This window comes from Octodon degus, unplaced genomic scaffold (genome assembly GCF_000260255.1).
Source record: "Octodon degus isolate 3935 unplaced genomic scaffold, OctDeg1.0 scaffold00003, whole genome shotgun sequence".
NCBI classification, from domain to species: domain Eukaryota; kingdom Metazoa; phylum Chordata; class Mammalia; order Rodentia; family Octodontidae; genus Octodon; species Octodon degus.
The window spans coordinates 24,254,925-24,272,224 of NW_004524579.1; positions in this window are offsets into that span (position 1 = coordinate 24,254,925).

Sequence of the window (17,300 nt, forward strand, 5' to 3'; positions counted from 1 at the left end):
TGTGCAGAAGGAGCAAGTGTGCAGAACAAGTCCCTTCCCAGCGGCCCGAGGTCCACCCTTGTGCTTCCTTTCGTCACTGAGTGTGTTAATGCGAATGCAAATTTGCTCTCCTAAATATATTGTCTCTGTTCAACATAATCTTATTGGAGTTAGCCAATCAATAAGAATTTCAAGAGTATTTATCATTGATTTTGCAATATGCTTTGTAATTACTGAATCAATATAAAATTCTCAACTCATTAGGAGATTAGTTTTTTAAATCATTTATATTAATGTATTTAACCAAAGGCACTGGAGCTTCTTCTTTTTTTAATCACTGGTTTAATCACCTACATTAAAAATGAAGAAATGTGGTGCACTAAAATTTCATGCTATTTACTTTTTAAGGAGCACTTGTCCCATGTCTTGCCTTTCACTGGACCCTGATTTGTTGCATGGTAGAGAGAGATCCAGCTATGATATGGAACCAAATGGGATTGTCCACGCTGGTGAGCTGGTGTGAAAATGGGAAGAGATTCACTTTATCAACATTGGCTCTATTTTACCAATTTAATATTGGCAGTTTTGAGTTTTATATCCCACTAGTTTTTTTCCTAATGGCTTCTCATTGAAACAGATCAGTACTTGGTCAATTAAAAGAAATGGGAATGTGGGCATGGAATATACACCTGGGACAGAAAAGAAGAACCTGTTTTTATTCATTAAACATCTGACATCAAATTGTAGGTTTTCCATCCCAAGCAATTCAGTTCTGTGTGGACACCAACTGGTTAACCACAAAAATTTAATTCAATTCTGTCTCTAACTCCTCCTAGCACAGAGCCCACTGATCTCTGTTCAAAACTTTCCTCATTCCAGGGACCAGTTGCCAATGATTGGGTGCTCAGAGAACTCAGACTTCCATTGAATTGGACTGTGAGGTCAGGAAATCTCCCAATGCCCTCCTCAGGTTCAGTAATGGCTCACAGAACCCAAGGAAACATTTATATGCCTTTTATAAAGGATATGGTAAAGGACAGAAATGAGCAGGTAGGCAAAGCTGTACATAGGGTGAAATCTGGAAAGGTCCTAAGCATAAAATTTTCTGTCCCTATGGAGCTAAAGTATGTCACCATAGCAGGACATGGATATGTTCAACAGTCCAGTAATTCTTTGAATCCTATAGTTCAGTTCTTTTAAAAAAAATATCAACTTTGTCTTGCAAGAATGATCCATTAATTATACAATGTGTTGCTCCTTTCCCTTCCCCAGAGAACTGGGCTGGGATGGAAAGTTTCAAACTTCTAACCATGGCATGGTCTTTCTAGTGGCCAGTCCTCATCCCAGGATTGTCCAGGATCCCACTGAGATAGAATACAGGGTGCTCCTATCATCCAGAAAGTCCAAGAGACTTCTGGCCTCTGTGCAATATATTCCCACCATCCTGACAACTCAAGATATTGCAAGGGTTTTAGAACTCTGTCAGGAACCAGGAGTGGAGACCAACTGTACACTGCTCATGTCACAGTGGATTAAATGCTTATGTGGATTGTTGTAACTGATAGCAATATCTCACAATAATCCACAAATGGGTTTATAATTGTTATCGACCTTATAAATGAAGAAATTGAATCCTGAGCGATGGCACAATTACTTCAGTCATCTTATATGTCTGTGATAGGGCAGATCTAGAACACAGCTTTTTTCCTCTGAAGCATTATAGCTGTCATTCGCAGAACACATTATTGCTGGATACTGTCTGCTTTAGATATTCACTATGACCTTAGAGCCAAAGGTCACTATGTCCCTTGTTAAAGTGTCACACAGATCCAGGCCATTCTAGTTCTAACCAGTAGCTGCTTCCTGCAATATTCACGTCTTGAAATTCACTTCTGTAATGCTGGAAAAGTGGTTTTTATTTTTCTATGGGTTGGGATTGCATGTTTTTGATATTATCCCTGGCATGGATGATAATAATAATGATCCCTTCTATTCTACTGAATTTAAGAGTTTGCACAAGGCTTGCAAATGCACACCCTATTTCATGCTCATAGTAGCCCTGTAAGATGGGTCAATGCCCACAGTCCATTTTGCAAACAAAGAGTAGTGAAGCTTACAGAAGTTGAGAAAATTTCTAGGAGTGCGTAAACAGTTACATACCTATTTTCCTTCCCAGCATATGGTACTGTTTTCCTGGAGAAAGCAATTAAACACAAAGTCAAGACAGAGGCTTTTATTTTTTTTTTAGTAGTAGTAATCTATTGTTCCTTTTATTGAATGATGTTACAATTTAAAGTATTTCATTTGAAAATGATTCTAAAGTCAATCTTCACAAAAATATGCCCTGTTCCAAAATACAGGTAATGGAAGGATGTATTAACATTTTAAAAGTAGGAAGTCCAGAGGTGAAAGTGACTGCTGGCACTGCTGAACCCAAATATTTAAAATATAAGTGGCATAATTTCTCTGTCTCTCTTATAACATATATTTACCTAAAAATATATGTTCTTGTCTTTTACCCTCCATCTTTCCCTTCTTTATTGTTTCAGATAATTTTCTTTATTTGCCAAGAATGATGATGATTTGAAACAAATATTGTATTTTGCCAGCCTTATAATCAACTTCCCTCACCTCCCTTTTCACATTTTTTCCTTCTCTATCTTTGTCTCTCTTGGCTTCAGGGTCACAGGACATTCTTGAGATTCATCAGTGCTTCGAGAATTTTGAATTATCCTGATTTTCTTTACCTATATCACATTTAATCCTCTAGTCAAAGACTGTTTAATCAGCACTCTTTGGAAAATCCCGTGAGGAGTAGTTATGCTTCTCTTCAGGCAGATATTAGAATTTGTGTTGATTATACCGTCTTGTCCAATAAGGGAAGGCTATATGAACTTCCATTGGCCTAGCATGGCATATTAGTGCCTCAAAGGACAGAGGCTTTTAAAAAATCATTTAAATTTATTTTTATTTTGAAGAGAATAACACCAAAACAAAAAAACCCAAAACAACAAAAAATAAAAATGATACAGAATTTCAAGACAAGATGATAAAAGTTGGTTGTTCAGAAGGGTGTTGCTTTATTTCCTTGTATTAATGTAATTTTTGTGGTTTCTTTTGTCATTGATTTCCAGTTTCACTGTACTATGGTAAGATAGAACGCAAGGGATGGTTTCAATTCCTCTACATTTACTTAAACATGTTTTGTCAGCTAATATATGATCTGATTTGGAGAATGTCCCATTGCAGCTGAGAAGAATGCATGTTCTACTGTTTTGGGGTGGAACACTCTGTAAACATCTATCAAGTTCATTTGTTCACAGACTTCATTTAATCTTAATATTTCATTGTTGTTTTATTTTTATCTAGTTGACCTATCCATTTGTGAGAATGGGGTATTAACATCCCCCACTATAATTGTATTGGTGTTTATTTGGTTTTTTATGTCAGTCAAGATTTAATTTATGTAACTGGGTGAACCTGTGTTTGGTGCATAAATATTTTTGATTTTATTTTTTTCTTCTTGGAATTTTCCCTTACCTACTATGTAGTGACCTTCTTTGTCTCTTTTGATTAGTTTTGGCTTAAAGTTTGTGCTGCCTGCAAATAGACTAGCCACCCATGCTTTTTCCTGAGGCATGAAGAATTCTTTTCCATTCTTTGACTTCTACTCTCTGAATGTAGTTTTTGGGTTGAATGTGTTTCTTTTTTTAAAATGTATTTAGCACAAGGCCTACACGGTCTCACTACAAAGATTAGACTTGTAGTGATCCTGCTATTTTCAGCCTCCCAAGCACTGGAATTATAGGTGTGCACCACCATGCCCAGTCTTAATCACCTTCTCAGTGCACCCTGGGGGTGGAGCCAACACGGCATGCTGGGGATCAAACCCTGGTCCCAGCATCTTCCTAAGTAAGTAATTTACTCCGCTGAGCTAACTGGCTGGTCCTTAAATGTGTTTCTTGAATGCAGCATATTATTGGATCTTGCTTCTTGATCCATTCTACCAGTCGTGCTTATTTTGATTTGTGAGTTGAGACCATATATGCTGAGGTTACGACTGATATATATTGGCTTTTCTTTTCCATGTCGTTTTCCTGTTGTTTGTCCCCTGTCTTTCTGCTCTGTTTAACTGCTTGCCCTGCCTGATGGTTTCTTTCTATTGCTGTCCCTGTGTATGTGTTATACATTATCTCTTTGTAATATGTCCTTTAGAGCATTCTGTAGAGTTAGATTAGTGGTCATAAATTTCTTCAGTTGCTCCTTGTCATGGAAACATTTTATTTCTGCTTCAATTTTAAAGGACAATTTTGCTGGATACATGAATCTGGGTTGAAGATTGTTTTCTTTTAGGGCTTGAAATACCTCAGTCCAAGATCTCCGTTATTTGAGGGTTTGTGTTGAGAAGTCTGCTGTGATTTTGATTGGCTTTCCTTTATAGGTGAAATGTTTCTTTACTCCAGCCGCTTTTAATATTTTGTTCTTATGCTGGATTTCTGGAATCTTGATTATTATCGGCCTTGGTGTGGATTTATTTTGCTAATGGCTATTTGGAGTTCTGTATGCTTTATTTATTTGTATGTCAAATTCTTTATCCATGTTTACTAAGTTTTCTGCCATTATTCCCTTGAAGAGGTTTTTAATGGTTTTTATGCTATTCCAGCTATCTCATTGATTTAAATCAGTAGTGTGTTATTCTTTGTTGTTTCATCCTGTAGGTGTTGGATTGATTTTTCATATTCTTTTGTGACCTTTATGATTTTTTTTTCTTTTCCTGGTTACTAGTTGCACTTCTATCTTATACATCTGATATTCTCTTTCTCAAGTCCTGCATTTCTATTTGACTATGCTTTGCTGATTTTTTGTGTATATTTTTCATTCATGATTTACATCATTTTCCTGAGCTCCTCTATTTGTTAATGTGTGTCTGCTTTAGTGTTTTATTTTAATAGCTATTTCTTTGTGCACCTTAGAGATTATTTCTTCCATTTTTTTTCCCACTTCTGCTGATGTCATTTCATAGAGTTCCATTTGTTGGTTTCTGATTTTTTCTATCTCTATGTGTTCTGGACCTGTCCTGGATGGACTGGGTGTTTGGATTGTATTTTGCTTCTTCATCACGTCATTCCATATTTTCTTTTTTTAAAATATTTTTAATTTTTTTTTGGCGGAACCGGGGATTGAACTCAGGCCCTTGCGCTTGCCAGGGAAGTGCTTATTCCACTGAGTCATCTCCCCGGCCCCGTCGTCATTCTGTATTTTCTACTTTATTTTGTTTTCTGTGTTGGTACTTTTAGCTTTCTAATATTAACCTTCATCACTGATGGTGAGGCTTTCTTAGGAGGTGTTTGTTCCTCTGGATGTCTCCTCTTGCCAGTACTGTAGTCCTGGGGCAATGGAGGAGGGAAGCAGCATGGATTTACACCTCCCTCACTGTCTTCTCTGTTCCAGGATGATGGAGAAGGCACTGGGGATGGACTTATACTCTTCTCATTGATACTGCCTTACTATTCTCCCAAGTGCTTTTATTTCCTACCAGAACCACCATCCCAGGACATTGTAGGGGGCTCAGGGTGCACATTTACTCTCCTTCCACTGACACTGCCAACCTGGGGCAATGTGTAGGATGTAGGCTTCCCACTGGCACTGCCTTCACACTTCCACCAGAACCACTGTCCTGAGACAGTGGAGGAGGCTCAAGGTGCAGGTTTACTCTCTTTCTGTTGGCACTGTCAACCCATGGCAATGGAGAATGTGCAGGTCCAGCAAGGGATAGGCTTTGATATCCACTTTACCATCATTTCTTTGGTGGACACAGCCCATCTTCACTGAGTCTCAATTCCTATCATAAGGAGGTAAAGGTGCAACTTTTAGTCTTCTTTCTGGAACTGAAGTATAGGTGGAAAGATGAATGGATGGAGAGTGGCTCTCTCACTTTGGCCTCTAGCCCATTGGTTGCCCAGGATTCCAGTGGCCATTGGAGATGAGGGGGGAGGTGCCTGGCTATCTGGTGTATGAGAAATGCCCTGAATGTGTGAGAAGTAATGGGGAAAGTGAGGGCTCTAGTGCTACCCTGTACAAAGCCTTGATGTTGATGCTATTTGTATCTGGACCAAGCTGCCTTGCCTTCAGGGGCTTTCCTAACCTTCTAGTGGGTGGGCTTGCCTAGTGCTCTCACTGACCCATATTATTTTCTGGAACACTATTCTTAGACTTTGAAATGCCACTGTAGCATCTCTGGGCTGGATTCCATCCCACCACATGCTTTGGTTGGCTGAATAGAGAAAAGCATTCACCCAGAGTAGCACACGACTAACTAGGCGCTAACATGCTATCTTCCCAGCTGGGCTGCATGGATAAAACTTAAACTCTAAAAAGACCAAAGTTATGAGTGTTCAATTGTTGTATTTTAGTCCCTTGTATGCTGGCTGGGCCCTGATTGAGGGTGTACATCAGTTAACTGCTGGGCCCTGCTGCTCCACTGAAAAGAGGGGCACATTGGCTGCCACCTAGGATTCCTGTTAATAAATCAGAGTTCTCCGCCACCAGCTGCTTGGCATATTGTTCTTGTACCAGTAATGCAGTTGCCAAATTGTCAGTGTGCTGGGCTGGGGGTAGCACTAGGGCTGGTGTAATTAACCCCCTCAATCTACCTCACCCTGGAGTTCACTCAGAGAAATTTGGCTTCAAGATGGCTCCTGTGCCAGGGTGGGGGCTGTTGGCCTGGTCACCCTCACCAGGGAGGATGGATTAATCAGAGAAGGGTGGTTGACAGACTGGGAAGAGAGCAGCTGTTCCCAAGGATGGCAGTGAGAGATGCTGGGAGCTGGTGTGGTCCCTGTACACGTTTCCTTGCTTTAAATAAGCATCATTGGAATGTAAGCAGCAATTCATGTCATTGGAACTTTCAATTGTTTTTATGCTCCTCCACTCATTTAGCTCCAAAATAGCTTTTTGGATTATTCCCAAAAAGGTAATGTGAATAGTAACAAACATTTTAAATGATCTTTGATGCTGCCATCACAAAGAATTCCACACTTGCCTGTGATTACAGAGTTCCAGTTCACATGCATGCCTGTTTTATGCTTTTATAGCTGATGATCAAGGTACTCTTACTACCTTGTACTCTCTCATAATCTTATTGTTGAGAGAGGGAAGTAGATTCAGGCCTGTGAAGCTTCCTGGCCCTCCACAGAGACTGGACCAGGAGACTGGTTCAAGTCCATGCCTTCCCATTCATCCCTGTGCTGAGCTCCTACTGAGGATATGTAAAGGCAGAGGCAGCATTGCTGGTGTTAGGCACAGAGGGATAGTAGGAAGAGCTTTTGGAGAGTCATGAGCCCTATATGATTCTGTGATTTACACGAGATCATGGTTGGCAGCAGTGTTCAGAGTCTGTTTGGCATCTTTCCTTTATAACTACTAATACACATATTCCCTATCAGCTGTTTGGAATACACATAAAACTTCTAATTTGGAAGTCTTTGAGTGTAGGTTATAGTTTTGTGCATGCATTATATTATCCTTTCTGCAAAGAGTAGTGAAATGGCATGAGATGGCTATGAGCTAGGGCTGTAAAGGGGACAGAGCAGATTCAACTTCTGTTCTCAAGTGTTTCAAACATACGTGCAGGACAGGGAAGTTCACTGAGCAAAAAGGGAAGACAGATTCAAGTAAATGGCAAGATCAGAACATGCAAGAGGAAGCAGAGTTTCTGAAAATGAAAAAATCGTGAGGCAAGGGTAGCAAACAAGATTGGGTAGTAGTTTAAGTAACCTAGAAATGAAAGCAGCTGGTCCCATAGGTGAAGATTGGCAAAACCAGACCTATGGCATACAGTATGGACATCAGCAAGGGGTAGGTGTATAGAGTGGCATTTGAACTAATGTGAAACATTTAAATCATTCTTGAGGTTTATGACCTTAAATGTAGTGTCTTCTGTACATTTGCATCTGGAAGGGCTGTGTAAGGTCTGGACTAGAGACCTTATTTTATATATGAGTAAAATGAGGCTCAGGGAGCCCAAGTGACTTGTTGGTGAAGCATCTTCCCAGTTAATTCTAACATTTGGAATAGATCCCCTGTCTCCTGACTTCTTATCTTTGCCTCCTCAGAAATATTCTATGTTTATATGTACTTCACTTTGTTGTCTAATCTGGCCTTGGTAGCCTTCCAGTAAAACAGGTCCACTAGGATCCTTGATCCTGATTTTATACACAGGAATGTCAGGGTTGAGAAGGATGAGGATCATGGAGCTGGGCATAGACTACTCTCATCCCAACTGCTGGTGGGTGTGGTGGGTAGGTCACATTGGCTCATGTGGGCTGTCTCTATGGAAGTGAGATGTGGCCCAAAGGCCACCACCCTGAGCACCCTCCTTTTGTGCCATGAAAAGAGAAGGGAAGGTTGTCACTTTATTCTTACTGTGTGATCACGTCAACCAAGACTTATGACCTTGAAAGAGGAGGAAGGGTTACTGGGTGCCTTAATTGCATCTGACACTCTTTATCATTTGTGATGACCTGGCCATGCTTGGTCACCTCAAGGGAGGGGTGACTCTGAGAGTAGGGAGAAGCCATTAGAGACTTAGCTGGGCACAGAGCTGTTGGAGGTGATGGACTGGCCACCAGTCGACCTTAGCACATTTATCCTATTGATTGACCTTTTGGAAAGAGAAATGGGTGCCTAGTTGTTGCTAGGCAGGTGAGGCTGGGCTGTAATGAGAATGACACCTAATCAAGACAGATTCTGTGCAGGATTCAACTCCCCTGCTTATGTCTTGGACCAATAAGGGTGCTCTGAAAGGGCTATTTCACAGGTCAAGCCTGTCTTTCTCTGCTTGCTTCTGCAGCTGCCATCCTCTAACATTCTTATACTATTTCTTATCCTGGGACTTGGGGCCTCCAGGGTCTGACTATCCAGGCCAGTGTGGTGGCAGTAAAATATCCCCTCTCTGCTTTCCTCTAGATGACCACTGCTCTCATCTCAGCTTGAGACACCCCAAACTTGCCTCTGCCAAGCAAGGCACTGGGCTGCTCATGACTATCCCAAGGCCATTGATTTCATCTGTAAAGGGTAGAAGGTCTTATCCTGTGGTTTTATAAAATTGTTTTAGGAATTTAAAAATCTTAACTCTTTTTTTAAAATTAATTTTATTGAGAAACAAATAGCAGTGAGACAGTTTCCAAACAGGTCAGTAGGACAGTTACAATAATTAATACATTGCATATTTTTGTTTTCATAATACAAGATGCAGACGTGATATCCTGTCCAAATACTATTAGTACAAATGTTTCTTCTCATTGAATTAAGAGAAAGTAGCTGTATGTCTATCCTAACTATTTTGTATATACAGATACAAAATGGTCCTTCATTTGTATTCCCTTTTCTTGTTTAGTTTTGCAATGGTATTCCATTGACATTTAAAGATTGTAGGTACATGAATTCAGCAAAATAATCCAATATAGTCCAGTAGTCCATAATAGTAGTGGGCTACCCATAGGACTGGCAATGTCAGAAGCTATTGACTTGAGCTTTTTACAGCACAGCATATTAAAAATCTAAAAGAAGTTGAGCACTAGTGAATTCTCCATCCATGAGAATTTTCTTCTTATCAAGAAGGACTTCACAATTTCAGGACCCCATTTATTTTTGAGTTGAAAATATAATTAATGCATCTTAATTTATTATGAATAACTACTATGAAGACAACAATATGCAATGTGTTAATCATTATAGCTGTCCTATTAACCTGCTTTGAAACTGTCTCATTGCTATTTCTTTCTCAATAAAATTAATTAAAAAAATAAAATATAATTAATGCAAAACGTTAGTATTTCAATAAGAAAAAAATGGAAGCCACTTAACAATATGGATCTTGAATAAAGCTATCTAGAGCACTTGGATTCAGGAGAGCAGGAAGTATCTGCGTACTTTTCAGCTCAAGAGATACTGTAAGCCCAGTGAGCATGAAAGTAGATGTGAATACTTCCCAAGCACTTCTAGTCTTCTTGTGCTTTGTGGACATAGGAAAATGAATCCCTCTTCTACTTCCTACTCATACCAAGGGGGATGACTAGGGTAGAGTCATGTTCCCTCATTGAGACAGGTTGAGAGGAGAAACTTCAAGAAGAGTTATTTTTTAAGAGGAGGAATCATTGTGTCCTAGCCTCCTAGGCAGAGGTGGAACAGGAAGAAAGGGCCTTCCCTTGATACTCATTGGAAAGCCAACGAAGGACCTTTCTGTCCCTTTTATCTTATCTAGACTATTCGGGATGGTGGCACTCACACCCTTAGCCCTGGTGCCCTTAAGCCTGGCATTACACCATGAATCAATCCAAGCATCACATACTCTAGATCCAGCCACCTCTGAAGAAGCCCCAAGTATGACTGCATGAGGCTTTTTGAAGAACACCTAGACATGAGCCATAACAGAACTACATCAAATAGGCCCTATCCATTACTTCTAGTTTTCAAAAGAGAAAACTGAAGTACAAAGAAACAAAGTAGCTTGCCATAGTTTACATAGGCAGCCTACAGGGGAATCAGTGCTCCTTTGAACTTCACTACACTGTAATAAATAAGGAGATGGGAGTTGGGGGCTCTGATCCAGAATCTCCCACCTATTCTGTGCCAAAATTCCTTTCATTCTTTTACTCTAATTCTCAGATTCCTCATCTTTACAGTGGTGGGGTGGAGCATACAGTGTGTTGGTGTACTATAGATGGAACTGTGAAGTCTTCCTCAGCTGGGCTGGGAAGAATGGCTTGGTCTCGTCTCTCTGCAGACTTCTTGGGCTCATGGCCACTGCAAGTTCCATTTTTTTATTCCTGCTGTCTGGAGTTGCTGCTGGACTGCTGAGGTCCAACAAGCATTGGGGGACCCTTGAAAGGCAGGGGTCTTGTTTCATCTCTGTAAATATGTATTTAGGGAGCTTTAATAACTCATATTATTGACTACATAGGCCCATAGAGCTATTTATGTGTAAATCCATATTTAGTACTCTATTGATCCATATCAGGCAGCCAAAACCATATTAATTTGAATGTGAAGATTAAAAACATTTTGTAAAAGTTGTTGCAGAGTATAAAAGAGTTGATGTTCAATTTCTAACAGCCTAATGTGCTTCACTTTCCTTTAGATGTCTCTTTTTAGCTGACCTAGTCAATTTCTTTTCCAACTAGCTTCTCCCTCTCTTTCTTCCAGAGCAGCAGTTTGCAGCAGATGCCTAGGCCAGGCATCTGTCCCATCAGTACCAAAGCACTCTCTTCCAGCAGCTAGGAGTGTTGCTGGCTGATGGCTCTTAGCTGAGTGCTCCTTAAGGACTTATCCCCAGATGAGAGGGCCCTTCTCCACTTTAGTGGTCATATCCACTCCTAGGGACAGCTGAAGATGGGTGTGTTGGGGTAGAAAGGCAAAGGGAACACAGCTGAGACACAGCTTTATATCTGACAGAGGCTGTTATGAAGCATGTTGCATGGTTCAGCTTTCTGCTTTTCCTGTGAAACTGTCGCTTCATGATCCTCAAGGGGATTCTGCCCACAAATATTTACCTCTGACTGTTTATCAGGTGAATCTGAACCAAGATGCCTCTCAAACCAGGAAGCCTCCCCGAAGCTCTCCTATACTGCTTTCAGTATTTAAAAAATCTTATCTGAATCATAAAGAAATGGAAAACCTGAACAGATCAGTAACATGGAAATTGAACCAGCAATAAACAAAACAAAACAAAACAAAACAAAACAAAACAAAACAAAACAAAACAAAACTTTGAACAAAGAAATGTCCAGGATCTAATGGTTTCTCTGGCGATTTTAACCAAAACTTTAAATAACAAATACTCATCATTCTCAAACTCTTCCAAGACTTGAAGAGGAGAAAACACTTTCAGACTCAATGAGGCCACAATTTTTCTAATACCAAAGCCAGACAAGGACACACAAGAAAAGAACAGGCCAATATCCCTGGGAAACATACATGCAAAAGTTATTAACAAAATACACTCAAACTGAACTCAATAACACTATGATTAAGTGGAATTTATCCCTAGTATACAAAGTTGGTTCAAAATACTATGCTAATCAAAAAATGTAATATGCTACATTAAGATTGAAAGTTCAAATAATCATGACATCATTCAGAAAAATGAATTTTCTATTCAGGAAAATGAATTTTCTATTCAGAAAAATAAAATGTAAAATTCTTCTTTCATAAAACTCTGACTAAATTAGACATAGAAGGAATACTCTTCACCATATTAAAGATCATATGTCACTCAGACAAAGGATTTCTATCTAGAATATATAAAGAATTAAAAAATATCAGGCCCTACAGATTCAAAGACTCAAAATTGGGCAACTGAAGTGAATACACAGTTCTCAGAGAAAGAAATACGATTGGAAAATAAATATAAGAAAAAATGTTCAGCAGCACTAGTCATTCAAGAAATGAAAATTAAAACAATGCTGAGATTCAATCTCACCCCAGAAAGAATAGCTGTCATAAAGAAATCAACTAATAACAAGTTCTGGAGAGGCTGTAGGGAAAAAGGAACCCTTCTCCACTGTTTGTGGGACTGTAGCCTTGTATAACCTCAGTGGAAATCAGTATGAAGATTCCTCAAAAAATAGGATTAGAAGTCTCATTCAACCCAGCTATTCCCCTTCTGAGTATTTTTCCAGAATTGAAAACATTGTACCACAGTGATATATGTACACTCACGCTTACAGCAGCATAATTTGTCATAGCTAAATCTTGGAAACAACCAAAATGACCATCAACTGAGGAATGGATAAAAAAGATGTGATTTTTTTCTGTTTATGTATTTAGTACAGGGTCTCACTATGCAGCTTGGACTCATACTGATCCTCCTCTTTTCAGCCTCTCCAGCGCTGGGATTATAGGCATGCACCACCATGCTGGACAGGAATCACAGGACCCCTGACAGGTAGTCTGGCCTCCACTGGGAACCTGCAGTGACAGCCTCTTCTTACAGATGAACTAGTATTTTTATGGAAATATTGTTACTTTTACTTTCATCTTTCACTGGGCCTAATTCTGCCCTTTGGAGCCTAGCACAGCCTGTGTAACTCACTGGCAGGGCACAGGCACTGGGAGGGTAAGAAGCTGGCCACAGTAGGTTGGGCGATGGCACTCCAGGTCCAGTGTGTACATGCAGGTCATGTACTCCGAGTAATTAGAAACAAAATTGACCTTGTCTCTAAGAAAGACAGGGGCTCAAGTAAAGGACTGCAGTACAGAACTGTAGGTAGTGGCAATGTTTAGAGTCAGACAAATGACATCTGATTCTGGGAGCTTTATTCACATTGAAGTAGACCTGGGCAGCGACTGGAGGTAATAATACAGCAGTAATGAATACCTACCATTTGTTGAGTGCCCTGAAGAATACTGTTCCAATCCTCTTTTAGAAGCTTTGATTTCACTTGGGAACTTGTTACAAGTTTAGCTTCTCTGGCCCTGGCTCAGATCTACTGTATCAGAATCGGCACTTTAACAAGATTCCATTGATTCATATGCAAATCCCAAGTGGAGGAGAACTGGCCTGGAAGATTCTAGGCTTCGGGCAGCAAGACTAACTCGACACCTCTAGCTATAGCAAGTGGCTCCACCTGAGAGGATTTGCCTGGCCAGGGCAGTCCAGGAACAGAGATCCACAGGATGGAAACTTTAAAGTGTAGACTGAAAGCTGTGGAAATGTGAACCAAATAGATTTTTCGTTGGTGGTTCTGCAAGTGTTTAGTGCAGCTGCCAGACTTTCCCACAGCTCTTCCCCCAATGTCAATTCCAATGTAATTTCTTCATCTATATCTCTGTAGTGTTTAGAACTATCTCCATCCTAGTAACTCTCACCTGGGGAGCACACTAAGTCTCTTAAAAATGTAAAATATATGCTTAGTGAAGCCCAAGGTTACAATTAATGACCTTGTTAGTTGTATTATCCTCTTCAAGACAATTAAATCTAAGGATCTCCCCGTCTCCATGAAATAGCTATTTATCCAGGGCTTCTCTCCTTTACTTGGACAGTAAATAAGTATTTTTTATATTTTTAGTTGCTATTTGATTTGTTGTTTACATACTACTTTTGGTATCCCAAATATATCATTTAATATAGCTATCCTTCTGACTGACAGAACAGACTAAAAGGACAGGGTGAGACCTGGCGTGGTGGTGCACGCTTGTAATCCCAGCACTGGGGAAGCTGAAAACAGGAGAATCACTACAAGTCCAAGCTACATAGTGAGACCCTGTACCAAAATACATAAAATAAATAAATAAAAATAAATAAAAGGACAGGGTCGAGGGAAGAATTCTGTGACCTCACACTACATCTAGATCTACCTTCCACTTACTACAGACCAGGTAAACACTCTTCCTGGGTGACTGGTTCCCTGATCCAAGGATCAGCAGCCTAGGGCTGCCCAGGTTACACCTGTCCAGGCTTACAAGGGCATAATCTCTAGGCATCATTCAGGGCTCTAGCCCACTGTGGGAGCAGATGAGGCTAGCTGCTTTTACCTCTTACTGTTGAGCCATGATAAATTCTTATCGTTAGGCTGGGGGATAGCTCGGTGGTCTAAGCACCTCCCCGGCAAACACAAGTACCCAAGTTTGATCCCCAGTACCACATGCCCAGCTGGCCCCAGAACCCTGGGCGCACTATGCCCAGCCCCAAAATTGGGTATAGTGGTGTATGCCTGTAATCCCCTTGCTGGGGAAGCTGACACAGGAGAATTGCCACGAATCTGAGCTGTGTAGTGCGACCCCATATCAATGAATAATTTAAAAAAATTAAAAGTTCTTATCACTACTCTATTCAATGTGCATAACTCGCTTTTAAAAATAAAGTTCTAATTTTATATAATTTTGGGTTTACAGAGCAGTCAGTTGGAAAGATAGTACAGACTGACCTTATCTGTTACACACTTAGATTCCTCTGTTAATGTATTATGATATGTATATTTGCCACAACAAAGTAACTATTAGTATTATAAGGATGCATTGGGCTGGCCAAATAGCTCAGCAGATTAAAGCGCCTGCATGCAGGCACAGGGGCTAGAGGTTCAATCCTCGGACTTGCTGTGCTGGCCCCACCCCCAGGGCGCACTGAGATGGCGATTGAGACTGGGCATGGTGGTGCACGCCTGTAATCCCAGCACTTGGGAGGCTGTAAACAAGCGGATCACTACAAGTCCGATCTAGTAGTAAAACCCTGAACACACTGCAGACCCTTCCCTAAAAATACAGAAGAAAGGATATATTAATATTAGCTGATCTTAGTAGTTCCTTAAGATTTCTAAATCCCTTCCCCACTATTTTCTTCATATTCCAAAATCTCAACAAGGACACTGTCTTACACTTAGTCATCATGTCTTAGGTTTATCTGTTTGTGATAGTTGTTCAGCATTTCCTTTTCCTGAAGACAATGACTTCTTTATCTTTTATTTATTTATGTATTTGGTACAGAGTCTCACTATGCAGCTCTGACTCTTAGTGATCCTCCTGTCTCAATCTCCCCAGTACTGGGATTATAGGTGTGTGCCACCACACTCAGTTTCCATGGCCAGCATGGCATGTCTGGGGTTTCAGGGCTGGCATGGCATGTGGTACTGGGGATTGAATCCAGGACCTTGCGCTTGCCAAGCAGGCACTTATACCATGGTGCTATCTCCCCAGTCTGACAATGACAATTTTAAGAGTACTAATTGGAGATTTTGTGCAGTGACTCTCAAATTGAACTTGGCTAATTACTATCTCCAGGTTAGACTAAGATTCTGGATGAGGAGACCAGAGAGATGAAGATCTATTCCCATCACATAGTACCAGGGGCACAAGCCACCAGCTTGACTTAGCTCTAATGACATTGACCTTGAGTGCCTCGCTGAGGTGGTGTTTGCCAGGTTCTTCCACACACATCACATTTAGCCTACTGTACAACTTTGTGCTTTCCAGAATTTATTCTCTTTCTGTGTCTGAGAAGTTATATAGGTCTTGCTTTATCTTGGTCTTAACCATCCAGCAGAAAAGTATAAAAGCAAGGTATAAAAAGTAAAGCCATGTTAATATGCTGAGTTGTAAAAGGCTCAAGTCAAAAACTTCTAACATTGCCAGTCATGTGGATAACTCACTACTATTATAGACTACTGGATTGTATTGGATTACTTGCTGAATTCATGCACCTGCATTATATGAATGGCAGTGGAATACACATCTCTGACAAAGTAACCATAAAAGGGGGATATAAATGAAGGACCATTTTGTAGTGAAAAAAATATATCTATATATACAAAATAGTTAGCATAGATATACAGCTACTTTCTCTTAGTTCAATGAGAAGAACATTTTGAACTAATTGTGTTTAGACAAGGTATCATGTCTGCATCTTGTACTATGAATAACTACTACATAGACAACAACAGCAGTGTATTAATTTTTGTAACTATCCTACTAACCTGTTTTGAAACGATTTCATTGTTACTTCTTTCTCAATAAAATATCTTTTTAAAAAAGAGAAGTGGGATGTTTGAGTGTGTTTGGTTCCCTGACACTCCCCATGGATCCCTTAAAGAGCTGACCAAATGTTTTCTGGTTACAGGTGCAAAACCTTTCTGAATTCAGGGATGCAATCAATCCCAGGCAGGATAGGGACATATATTTCATGTATTGATCTATTCAATGTATATTTAATATTTTTTCTCAATGTCTCCCTTAGGTCCTGGAAGAGCATAAAAAATAAACAATTTTTTTCTCTTAGTAGGGGCCGGGGAGGTGGCTCAGTGGAATAAGCACTTCCCTGGCAAGCACAAAGGCCTGAATTCAATCCCCGGTTCCGAAAAACAAAAAACAAAAAACAAAACAAAAAAAAAAGTAGATCAAGTATGTGAAAGTCAGTGTTGCTCATTTGCTGGTGTGCAGTGGGGTCTTAGGGGTCAGGGCTATCTGATGAACTCTGTCTAGGGTGGAGTTTGGGGTCAAGAAAGACCTTAAAGAATTGGTGGTACATTGAAAGATTATCCATAGCCTTTGTCTGGCTCCTTTTCACACTTAAGGACATGGAAATGTTGTTTCTGGCTGATCCCACTTGAACCCCTCTAGCTGACTATGTGCACACAATGTAAAAATGTCTGAGATCCAAGATGGGACCAGCTTTAGAATGGAGGGACACTAGGTGAGAGCCACACCATCCACCTTTGCATCCGGCTGGCCCTGAGGGATGTCTCCCCTGAAGGAGAGAAAACAAACCAGACGAGGGAGCTTTCACCCAGCTCCCAGGGTAATTCAGGCTTGGTGGTGAACATTACATA